This window comes from Nelusetta ayraudi, unplaced genomic scaffold, assembly GCF_046127955.1.
Source record: "Nelusetta ayraudi isolate G7.1 ecotype Tasmania unplaced genomic scaffold, CSIRO-AGI_Nayr_v1 ptg000027l, whole genome shotgun sequence".
NCBI lineage: Eukaryota > Metazoa > Chordata > Actinopteri > Tetraodontiformes > Monacanthidae > Nelusetta > Nelusetta ayraudi.
The window spans coordinates 5,112,380-5,130,383 of NW_027466077.1; the positions used below are offsets into that span (position 1 = coordinate 5,112,380).

Sequence of the window (18,004 nt, forward strand, 5' to 3'; positions counted from 1 at the left end):
GTGTCCCATAGGGACGCTCGCATGTGCACGCTCGCGCACATGCACAAACGCACAAACGGAGGAATCATTTTGGCATACATAGCATCCTTTCCATGTGCGCAACTGTGGGAGGGCGGGTCAACGAGTGACCTCGCACCCCGCCACGCGCAGGCAATTTAAATACAATACTTTCCCTCCATAGTCGCAGATCCAGCTGGTTTCACTTCCTCGTTCGGATTGAATATTTTATGACTTTATTCACTTTTCTTTCCCGCTGAGAGAGCGCAGGGAGTGAAAATAAAAGATCTTGTCAGGGTGTCTCCAATATTTCTGCATTAAAATTAGAGGATTGGTGTGAATAATACATTTGGGGGCGGGATTATCACACCTAAGCACAGTAGGAGCCTGTTGTCTCCTTTGATTTTTAATCCTATTATAGTTCACACAAATAGTTTCTGCACTGTCCAATTAATGAAGCTGATTCAAGGAAACTAGTCTGCTCGTACTGAAATAATAGGACACACACTCAGCGCTGACAGACAGTAGCCTAATACAAACGTGGATGGACACGCGCTCGCAACAGGCTGCCTCACAGGCAGTTTTGGGCTCTTGTTCTTGCCATTGTCACGCCGCGCAGCAGAATAATGGCGAACCATCAGGACTCAAGTCTCCTCCGAGGCAAACGTGGAGGAATGTGAGAGAAGGGCTTTGAATAGTGGCCGCGTTCTTGTCAGATTACCTCCTTTCAAAGAGTCGCGGCGACAAAGGACTTGTTCCTTTATGTGGGCGCTGGCTTGCAATGGGTATAGAAGAGTGGCATTTAAAAAAAAAAAAAAGCAAAAGAGGAAGTGGGCCTGTGATGGACGACTGGTTGGTTTGATGTAACGGACCGTCGATCAATTAGGCTACAGGTGATTTATAATGTGCAACAGGTCAGTAATGTCACATCCATCTACTGTAGGGGATGAATCAAGGGACTGCAGATATAGAAGTGCAGACTTGGCTTGGCTAGGCTAGTAAAAGAAAATGTCAAATACCAGAGAGACAAAGCAAGAACTTTTAAATGTCAACATGACAAGGGGCAAGTCCATTCTGCCAGTAGGGGGCATTTTTTGAGGCAATGCCAACCAATAGCAACTCTGACGTCGTCACTAAGCTGGGAGGGGCATAGGTGAGGTGCCAACACCTATCGTGACATCACAAAGGGCGGATTTGTGGAGCTGTAGTTTTTGCAAAACCGAAGCAAATAAAACAGTTTAAGCAAATTCCTATTTCTACGCTAAAAAAGAGAGGAATAAATCACGAGTTCTGACTGCCAACGTTACTAGAAGAAATAACTGCCTGTTGTGATTTGAAGACAATATGCTGCACTAATTTGGTGCCACTTTGTTGCGGTGCTGGAGCAGCTGGAGACACAGAACGGGCAGATGACACGGACCCAGAGGGAGGGAATGACCGGGGTCAGGCGGAGGTCGCAGGAGGAGCCTGCGCCAGTTCAAGAGCACGGACGGATGCGTGATATTAAATTAAAGGGAGGCGCGGAGGGGACGGGGTGACCGCAGCGTGGACGTGCTGCAGATGGTCGAACTGGCCACAATCAGCTTGGCTGCGCCATCATAGGGTAAAAATAATAATAATAATAAAAAAAAAAGGCAGATGCTCCAATAAATCCATTGTCGTGTTCTGTGTTCTTTCGTACTGCTACACACACGCACTCACACTCAAACACACAGTAGGTGTATCTGCAGGTCAATCTATCATTAAAAGTGGATTTGACTTTGCTGAGCTCGTGTGTGAGTGACACTGGAAAGTGTGTTTTGCAGAGGAAATAAGCCCCTCGCTCCCAAATCTATTCTAAGGTGAGTCAATGGCAGGTATGAACAGAGCAGGAGATTAAACTGAAGCGCGTACGTGAATAAAAATGCTTTAATTTCTTGTTGGTGTGTGTGTGAGGTAGTTGTGGGTAAATTTGGGCGAGGCGAAGCCGTTATCAGGAGGAAAACCATAAAAGAGAACTCACTTTTGCAAAACAGACTTTCCTTAATGTTAGAGTTCATTTAAAGGTCCCTTGCATGAATAAGAAGTACTTTCACGGCAAAGTTCTTTTTTATTTATTTATTTTTTTCTACCTAGTAGCAAGACAAACTTAGCCATAATCATTCGAGCATACATCTGATTTGAACCACTCGTTCTTTACTCTTCAACTATAGGAAAACGCAATCGATCCGAGCTTTGAAAAGCCAAAGAGTGAAATTAAATGGAGATCAAATTTTTATGGATTGGGTCATTGATTCCAGCACAGACTGCCGGAGCGAGATATAATCTATCTGAGAGCAGGAGCTACATTCACATGGCTCATGCCAAACCCATTTAAAAATATATAAAAGCGCCATGAGCATCACAAATGCGCCGTCACTCCCCAGACGACGACAGCGCGAGTCTGAGGCTATTATGATGTCTGGGGGGGGTGCGATAAGACATGTTGATGTTGGAACGAGCTAAAAATCTGACGGTGACAAATGTTATAAATCACGCAGCCTTTCGAAGAATAATGGAGGTCACCTCAAACAGCAAACGTGACATCAAAATCGCCGTCGGGTCGTAAAAAAACAAGCAGGCACAGGCAGCAAAGAGGCTTCGCGGTCACTGGAAGGGCTCTAAACATCGAGTTTTATGATGCAACTGCAAGTTTCAGTGGATTGAAAAAAAAAAAAAGCACTTCCACAAATTAAAGCGGAGAACAGTTCCGTGTCCTGTGATGTATGACATTGCATGTAGCGCATTACAATAGGGGAGGAGGTGCAGACGAGGTGCTGCAAGGCATTCTGGGATATGCCTTGCAAAGAGTGAGCTATTCTTTTTTGCAAGCCATCCCTCAAGGTAATAATCTTGTCTATGTAACCAAATGCAAGAAAAAAATATAAAGAAAAACAGGTGACCAGCAACTGTGCTTTTTTTTTTTTTTTTTTTAATTTTTGCAATTTAAAATTTCAGGATGTCAGTGAAACACAATAAAGAGAGAAATGTCAACACAATGTGGAGTGAGCTGGGAGCCAAAAGGGGGAAAGTGGAGCAGGACAGTCAAGGACGAGTCTGCAACCGCTGCAGCAACAGCCCGACAGAGGAAAAACACACATGCAACACGCAGCAGAGTGGAGCAGTACAGTACGGAGGGAAAAAAAACAACACAAAACAAACACTAGCTTTTTATTTATACCCACGCTGATTTAGATTTTGTCCTCCCCCCCTTCCTTAATACCTCTTGGCAGGTTAGAGCCTGTCTTTGAGACACGCGTGGCAGGAAAACCAGCAACAACGACAAGAGCTCTGACGCCTGTGTGTGTGTGAGAGTGTTTGTGTGTGTGTGTGTGTGTGTGTGTGCGCGCGCGTGTGTGGAGAAGAGGAATAAAATGTAAAAAGAAGAAGGAGAGAGGAGAAGAGGCGCCCGATGGGGACGAGAGAGAGACGGTGTGGAAGAGCAGCGATGCCAAGCTGGTACCCTGCGGTGATCTCTGACTGGAAGGCTCAGCACACACACACACACACACACACGCACGCACACACACACACTAAAACAAGTGGTTGCAACCTGATTCATTTCAGGTGTTGTTTTCGCACAATGGAGGAAAAGGGCTGAATTATTAAACGAGATGCTGCATAAACATGTTTTTTTAGGGATACATTCTTGAGAATGGAGACTGCAGCTGTTTACTGATTAGAAATATTTACTGCTGTCCTTCACTGAGCTGCTGGAGGACGTTCCAGGAGACTGAAACTAAAATTTGCGGTGAATTATTGAGGAGGATTATCGCTTAGTTTACTGTTCCTTTCATTAACCCTGGCCGAACCACAGCTGAACCAAGGCAATAGCTCCCGCCCCCCTTTTCTCCCAAAGAGCCCTGATTGGTCTGGCTGTAATCTGACTGGCAAAAAAAAAAAAAAAATCCATTCAGATTGGAGCTTTTCAAAATGGATCTGCAGGTGTTTGAATTTGACATCTCAGCCATCCCGGATCCATGGAGGTTAATTGGAAAGAACACTTGGCTTATCGTGACTTTTTTGCAATAACGGTGAAGTTCTGTTTCACTCAAATGCGACTCTGCAACAGCAAGTGGAATGCCTGTACTGTACTGTACTGCACCAGAACCTGCCTGCTATTTCCCCAGTAATACGGCCGCTGTTTTTGCTCTTATCCATTCAGTTTTAAACAGCCGTCCAGCACTTTGAGAATTTTTTTCATATCAGACAGCGAGTTTGGAGACTCACTTCACGTTGTTGAACTAATCCACCAGAAAATTAGACGTATGCTTGTTGACAAGGGGATTAAAAATTGTGTCACTGTTGCTTGATTTGTTTCATATAATAGCATCAGAAAAAAAAACACCTGTAAACCACCAGAGGGGGCGCCGCACGAGCCACTGCGAGCCATCATCCGCCTCGACTTCGCAGAGAGAGAAAACCGACTGTGCGCTGGTAAACTGGTATCAATCCCTCGCGCCCGGGGATGGAAAAATACTGGGTTCGCGTCCGCGCGGACACAACAATGCAATGCGGCCGGTCTTCCTCCCCCTCTCCCCCCCTTCCCTCAACCCCTCAACCCTTCACCCCCCCGCCACAGGAAGACTCCGCCCTCCCACCGCATGCCGCCGCCGGCAGCCGAGTGCAGCAATCACGCAGTCACACCTCGGGAGCAGAAGGGGCCTCGGCTCCTCTCTTCAAAAGGCGTCCTTGTGACTCAGCGGGTTGTCGCGCAGAATGCATTAACCCCCACCACCGCCATCTCACACACATGCGCACACACGCACACGCGCACACACACACACACACACACACACACACACACACACACACACACACACACACACACACACACACACACACACACACACACACACACAAGGCTCTGAAGGATCTGTCTGCCACCGTCTCACCAAAACACAGAAATCTTGAGACGTCAGAACAGTGTTGGCTTTTTTGCACTGAGCAGTCACAATTATTGTTATGAACTCAAATTGTAGGCGCACCCAAACTTTCGCCTGCTCCTAAACCTGCTTGGCTGTTCACCTGCAGCATCCGCATTCATTTGATTCCCTTCTCTGCTAAATTGCTTTTCCCTCCGCTGCGTTTTTCCTGGCGGCCTGATTTTGCTGTCCATCCGCCTGTTTGTTCTCCTCCACCGGCCGCACCGGCGCTCACGCTGCCTCATCCTCCCTTTGAGTCTACCTGCGGCCCTCGCCTCCGCCGCCTGCCCCCCAGTTAATCTCCATTTCTCTCGCTTTTGTCATTGTGAATTTTGTCCCTCTTCCATCACTCTTCTTCTCCCTCCCTCCCCGCCCTCCTCCATACTTTTTACTCACAGCCGGCGTGCGCGTGTGAGTGAGCGAGAGTGTGCACGTGCATGTGCATGCTTGCCTGTGTGTGTGTGTGTGTGTGTGTGTGTGTGTATGGGGCGACAATGTATTCAGCCTTTCAGCCACTCTGAAGCCAATCAATGGCAGCTTATCAGGATGTGCGGCGCTCTGCGGCTGTCTGCGGCTGAATCCGGAGGCAGATAGGACTGAGCCGGGTCTGTCTGGGCCGGACTCAACAGGGGGTGAAAGAGGGGAGGCTTAACAAGTGTGTGTGTGTGTGTGTGTGTGTGTGTGTGTGTGTGTGCCAGTGAATGCATGATGCCGCCTGTCACAAAGACTGGGAAGAGAGGCCATTGTGTCAGTCAGGAGAAAGGCGCAGCTCGTCTAAAAAGTTGCTGTTTTGAGTCAACAATTTACAGCCGTTCCATGTCAACAATTTACAGCCGCAATCTAATTAAATTCTGTCTCTCGATGGATTATTTAACAACAATGAGCACAGAGTATGGCGTGAAATGTTTTTTTCTTCTTCTTCGGAACAGGCCTGAACAGTCGGTGTCCTCGCAGCCATTGTGTTGTTCTCTCTGTTGCGAGCGCTTGTCGAGCTCAGATTGTGTGAAGGGTGGTTGTCGGGTGTGCACATGCATATAAAAGGAGGGAGGAACAGCGATTACAGCGATTGGAGGAAAACGAGAGAAGAGAGGAGTGTGTGTGTGTGTGTGTGTGTGTAAATCTGTGTGAGTGTTCCCCATTAAGGCTTTCAGCCAACAAGCTAATTGTAAACCCCGAGCCATGGTAGGTGGGGACTCTAAAACACACACACACACACACACACACACACACACACACAGGCACACACACACACACACACGCACACACACACACACACACAGGCACACTCTGAGCACACACAGGACCTCTTCCAGGCTCTAAATCACCACGGCAACAAGTTACGGTTGTGACTTTCTTCCTTCGCCTTTTGTTTGTCTGCCGCATTAGACTTCTCTGACTTCACTCTCGCTGTTAATTTCCAGCACAGATTCAGAGTCAGATGGTCTGCAGCAGAGACTAGCCTGCTCCTGTGTGTATGCGTGTGTGTGTGTGTTTAAACTCTCCATCCACCAGGTGTGTGCGTTGTGTGTGTATATGAGGGAAGGAATTGTAATTGCGTTAGAAAATTAAGCTCTTCAGGAAAATGTGATTCCCCTCCAAATACGGCTCCCCTCTGCATACCAACAACTGGGGATGGGTGGGTGGTGGGGGGGACTAATTGGAGTTTCAATTAGGGCTGTGTGTGGCAGACCACTCCTCCCCTGCCTCTAATGAAAACTGTAATGCTGTAATCAGTAATCATGCGGAGATGGATGATGGATGGATGAAGGGTGGAAAAGGGTTCAGAAAAGGATGGATGGATGGACGGACGGATGGACAGAACACTGGGGGGCGAGTGGTGGGGTGCAGGGAGGGTGCGGAGGGCGGAGGTGTGAAAAAGGGGAGGATAAAATGGGAAAGGGAAAGGGAAAGAGAGGAAGGGAGGAGAGGAGAGGAGAGGAGGTAGGTCGAAGGGGGAGGGCGTGATGATGAAGGGGGCGGGTGGGGGTAGGGTGGTGGGGGTGTTGCAATTTGCTCCCAACTCAAAGGAGGAGCTGCAGACGGAGGAGGACACGGAGGAGAAAGATCAGTGGGCTCTAATGATCAGTCTGCCGGCCACACTGTTGGATTTTTATTTTAGTGGAGGGCGGGGTTGCCATGGCGATAAGTATAGCTGGTTAAATAAGGCCTATCGAGAGAAATAGAGAGAGAGAGAGAGAGAGAGAGAGAGAGAGAGAGAGAGAGAGAGAGAGAGTCAGCAGCAGGTGGACGTCTGCGTCCGTCTAACAAACGCACAAACATGCATCAGCGAAGGTCCGAGTTAAGCAAAACAGATTTTACGGACCAGTCGACTGGAAAAAAATATACATCTTTGTTGTTTTTATGACTGCCGGCCCTGTTGCAGGACGTACCATGGCCTCACATACAGTTTATTTCCCCGTGAGAGGGAAGTGGAGCGTGGAGGTGCAATTATTTCCTAGCGCTCTCTAAAGCTCAGACTGGCCATTAGTCCACCGCTGCGAGCCGCCTCGTGATTGGCCGGCGTACGTACGGACCCGCGAGGGTAACTTTTCTTTTTGCGCAGCTTTTTAATCCTTTTGATGAAGGGAACCGGGGAAGCGAGGCTGGGGTCTGAGGGGCGTTTGCTAAGCCACAAGGTTATTTTATATCAATCGGCTTGCCAGACAGGTTTGTTCAAGTCTGGCAACCTGTTCCATGCTGCCACATTATGGTATCAGAGTGACACAACGTCTCCTGATGCCGTCATGGACGGAAGGAAGTGGGAACCACGGTTACTGTCAGCCAATCCCTCCATAAATAAAAGTGAATTACGAGCATTAATCATGCAGTAAGGTAACATTGAGCATGTCAAAAAAGGGCTCTGCAGCTCTGGATGAGATGTTTTTCTGCAAGATGGAGACGTTGTTGTTAATGTTCTTCAATAGTGTTTAGTGTCACACTAAATTCGCAGTATTTCTCATTTGTCTGATTGGCCCTGATAGAAGTGCGGTCCAGAGCAAACCAACCGAGGCCCAACCAAAGTCATTGGAGGTGAACAGGCACCGAGTGGCTGTTCCTGCCACAAAGCAATTCCCGCTCACGGTTGTTCCCTTGATCTCAGCGAAAAGAATGCCGATCGGTCAGATCACAGTCTGACTACCTGAGAGAGATTCAGAGGGAGGTTCTTAAAAGGCAGATGAGCCTGTTTTCAAACTTGAGACATGCAGTGGTTAACCTTGAAGGAGGTAACAGTCAAACCCGAGTACGTCAACAGCCCTTAGCTACTTGTTGACGTGACTTTTGTGAGTTTTCTTCTTCTGTACCAAAAAGAATTTGACTGCGCTGCATGCACAATAACATGGGCTCCATTTATCAACACGGGTTTCATCGCACACAATAATGCCCAGCCTCCCCCATGGAGACTCTGTTACGGAGCATGAATGCCTTAAACAATACGCACACTCGTTTGTCACAGTGCGGTGTCTCATATGAAGGCTAACGGGAGAACGTGTATGTTCGGAGCGCCAATGGGACACCGTGGGTTTATGTGTGTGTGTCCACATTCTAGCATTGCATTCCAGCCACAGTTTGTGTGCCCATTGTGCACCTCCGGTCAGTGAGTTTTCTTTGCCTGCTGCCACATCTGCAGAAATCCCTCGGTTGGATGCGCAGAAATGAATCACCGCATTTGAAAAACAGCTGAGACACGGCTGACATCCACTTCAAGTGCCAGGCGGCTTCTTCTTCTTTTTTTTTTTTTTTTTTAAACTCCATCCAAATCTGTAGTGCTGCAATACCTCCACTGTTTAAACCGGCTGGCCACTTCCTCTACTGGCGCCGCATCACTCACAACGGTTTGTTATTCATCTTAAACCACAGCTATGCAACCAATGATTTCCCCAGGCGGCTCCCTCCTCTGATGGTTAAGCAAAAGGAACTCGTCTGACAGCATCTGTTCACTGGTGCAGCCATAAAGCAGAGATAATGAGTTAAACTTTGAGAGAGGTCTGCGGCAGTTGCTTTGCTAAATTAGTGCGTTCGGAAGTCGTTTCATAGAAACTTGACACGGCTACCGCAGCAAACCGAGGCATATTAATGTTGTTGAGGCTTGAATTGCTGTCGCTATATTACAGCGGGCTCCGGTTCCCCACATCTTGTGGAAGAGGAATCGGCGTCAGGTTTTAAAGTGGCGGCAGCAGCCGCGCAGGGGTTGCCGGGATGTCAACGGCATCGAAAGGCGCAGGTGATTCAGCTTTGCACACGACTGCAACTGAACTGTCACCCAGTCGTACGCGACTCTTTCACCACGCGGGGATGTCCACGCAGCGGCAGACGACACGGAAAGCTCATTTGTGGAAATAAAATACACCTCTGGGCTGCCGACAATTCAATCTCGGCTGTCGCAAAATGAAATATATTATAAAAGATATTTTTTTACAAGGTGCAGGAGTAAAGAAGAAGAATGTGTCACTCGTTGATGGAAAAGTGAGTGTTGGTTTTTGTTTTTTTAGTGATGGATCACCTAGCGACAGAAATTGACTTTTTAAATCTACTAGTCTAAAAATGAAAAGTAGTTTTATGGCATGATTTGTAATTAATTCAATGTGTTAAAACTGTGAGAGGACTAGTTAAGCCTTTGCGAAAAAAGAAAGGCGATAAACCAAACCAATTGTACATGTATAGCCATAGGAATACTTGTTTGCGTAATGGTTTTCTGTTAATTCCTTGTATTAATTTTGGTTACATTACATGAAATTTTAATTTTTACAAAATTTATTTTCTTAATATTTTTAAAATACAGTAAAAAAAACAAAAAAACAAAGATTTGCAAGCTCTGCGTGCAGCACTCAGGGCTGGTGACCTTGGTGAGATCGACAAGATTCGCCAGGCGGAACCTGCTAGCTGTGCTAGCAGGGTTTGACAGAAGGCATCCGAAATAACAAGGGAAGCGGAGCCGTATGCCATATGGACAGGATTTTAACTTTGATTGATAGCGAATCACCAGACTGAAGGCTTTCACTGCAGTGCACGCTGTTTCCTGTCAGCCGCCAGGATGGACAGGTAGCATGCTCAGACTCAAAGCTTCAGCAGCCGCGTCTTTCTGCTCCGTCTGACTGCAACTCTTCCAGTCGCCACTCGTCTCCCTTCCAACACGTCGCCCACAATAATTTGACCTTCAGTTCAGCCTTTCGGCTCTAAGCCATCTCCAAACTACACAGAAACGACCTTTTGGAATGAAACAGCCGCAGTGCTTTAGCATGGCGGTGGCGGCAGCGGCTCAAATATCTGAGATGTAAAGGGAAAAAAAATGAGACGCTGCTTTATTGCGCCAATATATAAAGTGGGTTCATTCAGCAGAATATGCGAGAGCTGAGGAGTCAGCCATAGATATGTGTGTGTGTGTGCCTCTTTGGGGTTTGGGATGAAGGTGCCCCGCTTCAGTGCACATGCATGCACACGCATCCACGCACACAAGGGGATGTGAGACGTGGCGATCCTTCGTTGAGCGCGCCTCAAAAGCTCAGCCAGGCGTTCGCTTCCCTCAATGACCTAGAAATGAGTGACAGGGCGAAACAAAAGGCACGACAGGCTCAATTCCTCCTCCAATACTGGCGGAAGGAGAACGCAACTGGCGATGCCGAGAACAACGACCGAGGACGAGGACGTGACCCACACATTGCTTAATCAACCCAGAGTACGTGGGAATGAAAAAAAACAACCCACCTGTCACTCAATCCCAGAAGCAATCAGAGTCCTGGTAGTGTAGAGGGTGTAGCTATGGGCAGGGTTTAGCCTTTGCAAGCTAGCACCAGAACCCGGTGGTGGACACCGGGTCAAGCTGAAGGAGGAGTCCTATCGAGCCATGTTGGCTTGTGGGACCCCTGAACCAGCTGATGGGTACCAGCAGGCCAAGCGCTGTTTATGGTGTGGGTTTGGAGCCGTTGCATTCGACTGGGGATGTTGTTCGATGGTGGAAGGAATGCTTCGGCGTTTCTACTTTTTGCAGATGATGTGGTCATGTTGGCTTCATCGAGCCAGGACCTCCAATGTGTGCTTGAGCGGTTTGCAGCCGAGTGTGAAGCGGCTGGGATGAGAATCAGGACCTCCAAGTCTGAGGCCATGGTTCTAGACTGGAAAAAGGTAGCTTGCCCTCTCCAGGTCAGTGGAGAGACCCCGCCTCAAGTGCAGGAGTTCATGTGTCTTGTTCATGAGCGAGGGAAAGATGGAGCGCGGGATCGACAGGTGGATTGGTGCGGCGTCTGCAGTGATGCGGTCGCTGTACTAATCTGTTGTGGTAAAGAAGGAGCTAAGCCGAAAGGCAAAGCTCTCGATTTACCAGTCGATCTACGTTCCCACCCTCACCTATGGATACAAGTGGCCGAAATGAGTTTCCTCCATAGAGTGGCTGGTGCACCCTGAGGGACAGGGTGAGGAGCTCGGGCACCCGGGAGGAGCTTGGGGGAGAGCCGCTGCTCCTCCACATCGAAAGGGCCCAGGTAGGGTGGCTGCGGCATCTGTTTCGGATCCCTACTGGACACCACCCGTGAGAGATGTTCTGGGCATGTCCCACCGAGAAGAAGAAGCTTGCAGAATGGACAAAGACATTATGGGCAATTTCATCAAAACTGCCTTTCCTCTCCAAATGTCACTGGACAATTGTGCGTTTTGAAAGAGACACGTTTCCTTCAACCACCATTCAAGTGTCAAACCTCTTCCTACAGATCTACATGTGAAATGTAATCTGACAGGTCAGTGAAAACGTCCCACCGAGTGTGTCAGGTTACGGATTACGTTAGGATCTGTTCTGTTCTGTCCTTTCAGCTGTATGCACCTACCTCGGGCACAATTACAACACTTTTGACATACCCATGGTTATCATATATTCTCCCTCAAAACCATATTATGCAAGGAGGAAGTCTCAGGCATAAAAGTCTCAGACAAGCAAAGGACAGGAGACATGGGAAAATGGGGACGTTTGAATTGCAGGCCCACCCACTATGATTAGTTTGCCCTTTTTTATTCAAGGCCGCCATCGTATCAACCCTCATTGTCACATGACGGGCAACGTTTAACACAGTGAATGGTTTCTATAGCAACGCTAACAGCAATCAGGAGTGGCCCCCGAGGCTGCAGGAAGGTTGTGCCCCCTTAAAATACAGTGATTAGGATCCATGCTGCAGATACAGGCTTCTGTTTTATATTTTTCCACTATTTTCCTTATTTTCACTTTTTTCCACACTGAATCAATTCATTGACAATTAAAAGATAAAAGTGCAAGGGCCAAACTCCAATAAAAGCACATAATGAATGACGATTCACCTTAAAGACACTTAAAGGCTCACTCTGAAAAAAAAAAAAAAAATGCGAATAACAAAGCGTACAATGCGAACAGAGGAATTTGGCTCTGGGTCGCAGATGGCAAGGAAGGAAAGATCGTCCCCAGCAGATAATCACAGTGTTGCATTCGTCGTCGCCCTCGTTCACTTTAACTCCACCAACATGTCAACTCACACTGACTGGAAACGAGAGAGGGGGGGGGGGTGAGGTTTCCACCCACTGAGTCACATCGCAGCAGCTCCACTTCCTTATACATAAACATGATGTGCAGCAGTTGCGCCACCTAATCCGCATTTGTGCAGACAGTCGTGTCTGCCTGCACGCCCCAGCATCTTGTTTAGTGCTCCCCTCCCCGCATTTAAACATCCATCTTAAATGCTTTTCGCACGCAATGTTCTTTCAAGAGGAAGAATAAACGCATGTCGGAACAGCTGCCGAGCACGGGTGCAGCAGCGGCTGACGGCGGCGGCCCTCTGCCAGGCTGTGATAAGACCTTCCAAAACGACTGAGATGATCCGGCACCTTCTCATGTCCAATCAATTTGCCAGTCAACCGAGCTGAGTCAAAGATTCCTATAGAGATCCCAGGTGTGCTGGTGTGGCCACGTTTCGTACAGACGACTTGGCAAAATTTGAAATGGATGATCAAGCAAAAAAATCCAAGTAAAGCAAATGTAGCTGCATGTAGTGCAAACGTGGAGGTAGCCCGAGCTGTTTGACTTTAAGGGGGCACTAATATGACCAACATCTCTATTTCTTGACAGACAGCATCTGTAAATGCCGTCAATTTCACTTGAGAAACATATAGTCAAACGACCCCTTAAATGGTTCACGGGCCGACTTGTTCAAACTGCTGCCATTAAGATAAGAAATGCGGGGGAAGTAAAGAGCCAGTAGAAGAATGATGGGCTATTTATCTGCTTCTCTTAGAAATGAACAATGCAATCTTCAAAATGCGAAGCCTCCCCAAAAAAAGTCTGCATAATGACGGGTTTGTTTAGTCTGCTTTGACGCTGCAAACGCGGGGTCTTTGTTGAGCGCGTGCAGGTGCGTGCGTGCATGGCTGAAGCGCTACAGCCTCGGAACAAATTGATTACCAATTAGCGGCGTCTCGTTCGCCTCCTCCACGCGGACAATTATGAAAAGCAGCTCGGAAGCTTCCTCCCAGGGAGAAAAGGAAAAGAAAAAGACGACAACGCGACTTGTGCTCGCTCCGCCCTGCGACAACACTTAGCAATTCACCTCAGCGGACTTGCGCTTACGCCGCATACGCTAGCGGTTGAGCCAAAGGCGGACAAACAGCGGAGGCCATCTTTCTTCCCCGCACCGTGTTGTCGGACTCTCCCTAGCAACAGCATCACTTCTCACTGGCGTCCTGGCAGAGTTCCCTCCCTTTTTCTTTTTCCCAGTCCGTTTTCCAAGTAGCTTATCGACACTATTTATCTCAGCCGAGTCAAGCGTAATAGGATGAGCAACGGCTGAATATTGCTTAAACTGCACAGCCAATTGCTCTAGTTGCTCCCCCCCCCCCATTTGCAAGTCTGAGGCTCCGTCCGTCAAGTCAGACTGTAATAATACTGACATTATGATTTTTTGGTGCGACCCGACTAGTATTAGTGATTCAAAAAAAGTTCAAGACACGATGACAGGCGGTAAACAAAATCACGAAGTCCCTATCTGAATATAAGCACTGATCTACTGACTCACCTCCCGGTGTGATGAAAAAAACACACATGGGCACACACACAAACACAGAATGTTCTGTCCAACACAAAGATGCGGGACGCTTTCCTTAATGTGCTTGCCATCACTGCAGCCGTGCTGCTGTTTATTTTTGTGTCGCAGCCACTGAAGTCTAGAATTAGTCTGTCGGTGAACCAAAAATAGAAGCATGAGGACTACAAAAAAAAGTGAAAGTGAATAAAAGTGGAGCAGAACACACGATGCAAAATGAATGACTTTGGAACAGCGCAAAGTTTGGGTCGGAGAAATATAAATTATTTTTGAGGACAATCGCAGAATAACAGCACATGCTTTGCTGATTTGGGGCTGATTGCGCACCCTGGCAGGAGACCAGATGTTGTTTTTTTTTTAAATCTCTTCCTTTTTCCACAAATCACCCACATGACTGGCACAATGACAGTCAGCTTTTTTTTTTCAGGAGCGGCGTCACACACGTGCACGGCTCCACTCGCACGACAGGATGGCTGCGATAAGGCCGAGGGAAACGGATAAAAGCCGGAATCGGTGCCTCATTTCAAAGTCAGCATTTCCAGACTCTTCATTAGGCGCCTCATCATCGCGCTCCCTCCTCTTCCTCCCTCCCTCCCAGCCAATGGTCGCCGGTGTATCTCGGTCGAGGTGCAAACACGAGCGTTTCTTAATTAATTCTGCTGTAAAATACTCCTACACGAGGTCTTTATGTGCCATTTTTATCATTCGCCCAACTGAGTCTGGCTTTGGCTTACAGGCGACGGAGCCAGATTGCTTCATGTTGAGCTTAAATAGAATCAGAGAGTGATGCGTTTCCCTGTTGGAGGAGTTTTTTTTGTGCCACAGATCTCTTCTCTCAAAGCGCCACATCCTGTCAGGTTGAGCAGGGCGGGAAAGAGATGGCCTCTGGAGGGGGCGAAGAAGAAGAAGAAGAAGCAGGAGAAGGCGTTTTTTTGAGCGTGCAATTCACAGCGTTCCAACGCGACGGCTAATTCCGTTATAGGAGGTTCTGTTATCGGCAAACAAACACAAAACCCAGCTGTCGTCACTCGTTGTGTAACACTCTGGACACGACAGACAAAGAGGGGAGGGGGGAAACAGAGGGAGACTGTGTGTGTAGGTTGCGCCTGGAAAAGAGAGCGCAGCGATATGTCGCTGATGAATATTTTAAAAGGTCCTCTGTTCCGAGAAGAGAAAAGCTGAAGCCGGAGGAGGAGGCGAGGTGCCCGGAGGTAAATCAGGTCATGTGGACACATGGCGGGACGCTTTCACAACGTAAAGTTGCATTCACAAGGTTTCCCCTCTGAACATTGGCCAGTTTGGCCCATTTTGATGAATGAACACAGTCGAAACTGTCGTGGTACATTTAGGATTTTTAATATACAGGTTTCAAGATAAAGATCTTCCATAAACAAAGGGATGGGTCTTTTTTTGGGCTATATAAAAAGCTATGTAGAAACCAGTGACAAGACTTTGGGACAACAGTGGCCGTGTGCTTTAACATCATCGGGGGTATCAAACACAGACACAGATTTGCCCAGAGTGAAGAGGACGCTCACGAGAAACAGAGGAAACGAGAACCACTCCATCAATAGCTTGGAACCACGGCGCTACACGCTGAGCCAGTCAGAATCGATCCGGGAGGTCAGTTTTGCCTCGGGACTGAGAAGGAGAAGAACAAAAAAGAAATTGCATCAACTACGGGGGCTCTGAATTGGTAGGAAGAAAATGAACGGAGGGGAGTCCCAAATTCGTTTAGCACAGGAGAGCTGCAAAGCTGCAGACGGCACCAAGTGGAGGTTACATCCACCTGGATTTGTTAAAGCTCCTTAAGCAAAGGGGTCGCGTAAAAAAAAAAAAAAAAAAAATCCTTCATCTGCCAAACCTCTCTGTTTTGCAGTGGTTATTTCGTCCAGAGTCAACGACTCCGAGGACAAACTGACCTCCGCCGGTAAGGGAGATGCCCAGAGACAGTTGTGCTACCACCATACGAGCCACGACAGACAGACGAGGGAGGAAGGTGTTGGCAGTGTGGAGTCGGTATGCAACAGATCGCTCGTAATATACAGTGTACCAATGCGCCGCACTCGTGCGCGTACACACCTGGGTCACAACAAGGGCTTCAACGGCAGCGAATGCTACGGCCAGCGGGCCTGTCGGTATATCTTTCAGACGACTCGGGAGTGGCGAAGTGCACCGACAGGTACATCCACCTGGGAACCGCCTGGCGTCATAGATTAAATCAAAATCAATATTTGAGTCAGGCAGTCAACAGACGTTAACAGTGCAATTCGTGCACCGGAGGGCAGAAATCGATAAGCTGGCGAGGCGGCCGAAAAGTATCTCGGAGATCCCAAGTATTTGGCACCAACTTTTGTCCGTGTCCTCGGTGGGAGGGTCAATTGACAAAAACTCTGGTTAATTTTTGAATTCCTGAATATTTTTTCAAGGAAGAATATTACTTTGAGACTCTACAGGTCACATCTCACAAGCCAAACACTTAAGTTTCAGCAATTACATTCTTTCAGATTTCAGGGTCTGAAATTTGACGCATCCGTCTTGAAAAGCTCCCATCTGGATTGTTCACAACGCTGACATTTTTTAAACAAGCACCGGACAAAAACATTGTTGCAACGCTGCGCTGTGGCAGTCACTTGAACCTCGTTTTGACCCAGGTGTGATTGGTAGGATTAAGAAAAACAGATTTACAGTACGATACACTTGAAAGTTAATACGCTGGATACAAAAAGAAATATTAACATCTCATCAGTTCTCCTCGAGGTCGCAAGTAAATGAAGCTGCAACGATTCCAGCCGTCTTCTTAAGACGGCCGATGCAAATTGATTTACACGCCTCTGTGCAACACCAGTCATATTGGCTAATCTCAGAATAAGAAAAAAACAACCCAAAATATCATTTTCTAAAACATTTAGGAAGCTGTAAACGCAGAAACCAATTTTAACCCTTAAAAATTAAATAACCAAGGCACACATAGTCTGGAATACTAACGTAGCCGTTTATCGATCGTTACTGCCAAAGACTGTGTGTAAAAATAAACAGCTTTGAGAATAATTGGCAAATTCAGTGAACGCTAACATTGATTGCGCTCCTCTCACTCCTCTCTCTCGCTGGTATTACGGTATCCCAGATAACTCCAATCCATCTTCTACCCGCCCCTAAACGCACTGAGCAGCTCAATTACATTGGGATCCCGAGTCAAACTGATGGATTTGTTGGTCACAGCGCAATTCATCATAAGAGCACCAAAGAATGTGTACAGTATATATATTTATATGTATATAAATGTACAGCCCAAAGTGTAAGGCGCCACATGACACAACAGTGCAGTGTATTTTTTTTTTATTTCACTGTTTTTTTTTTAATTCGCTGTCCGGTCCACGTTAAGTTTGGTCCTGTTCACGTGTTCTAGGCATTTCTTTCGTAACCCAGTTAGTCCAGTCCCAGTGGCGTGTGTAGTCTTTCATCTGATTCCACTTCACTCTCCAGTTGACGTTTTTCACCAAAGCGCATCTTTCACGTTCCTCTGAGACCAGCCCAGCAACGATTCCGTCCACTTTCTCAATTCTTGTTATGTAAACGCTCCGATCCGATTCGCTCATCGCGATCCTCCTCTTCTTTCCTGACGACTGTCGTCTGTAAACGGAGTCCCGTGTGTCTCGTCGGCAGTGTCGGCCGGATTGCGGCGCTGGGATGCGACTGCTTTGAAGCGTCTGGAAGTTGATTGCGGTTGATTACTTTGGCCTAAATCACAACATTGGGAGGCCCGTGCTAGTCGAAATGTGATTAATCGTGACATTTCCTGCACCAAAATTTAGCTGCGTGTACATCACAGCGCCAAAGAAGTTATTCCCTGCCACAGAAAATTACTATTTTAGACATTTTTTTCCTTCCCTTCGGGCAACTGAAATCAACTCGATTCCATCCTCTGGTGAGGACGAAGACATTAGACATGTAAGGAGGCCAACTGTCCACCGATATTTAGGCATACAAGGTCTACAGCAGCGAGGTGTTTTA

At 47.5% G+C, this 18,004-nt stretch overlaps 1 protein-coding gene across 1 annotated transcript in view; it reads right to left on the reverse strand.

Moving 5' to 3' along the window:
• The window catches only part of tmem229a (transmembrane protein 229A), a 210,562-nt gene that overhangs the window by 22,860 nt on the left and 169,698 nt on the right, over positions 1-18,004 (reverse strand). The gene's annotated exons all lie outside the window — the stretch shown is intronic.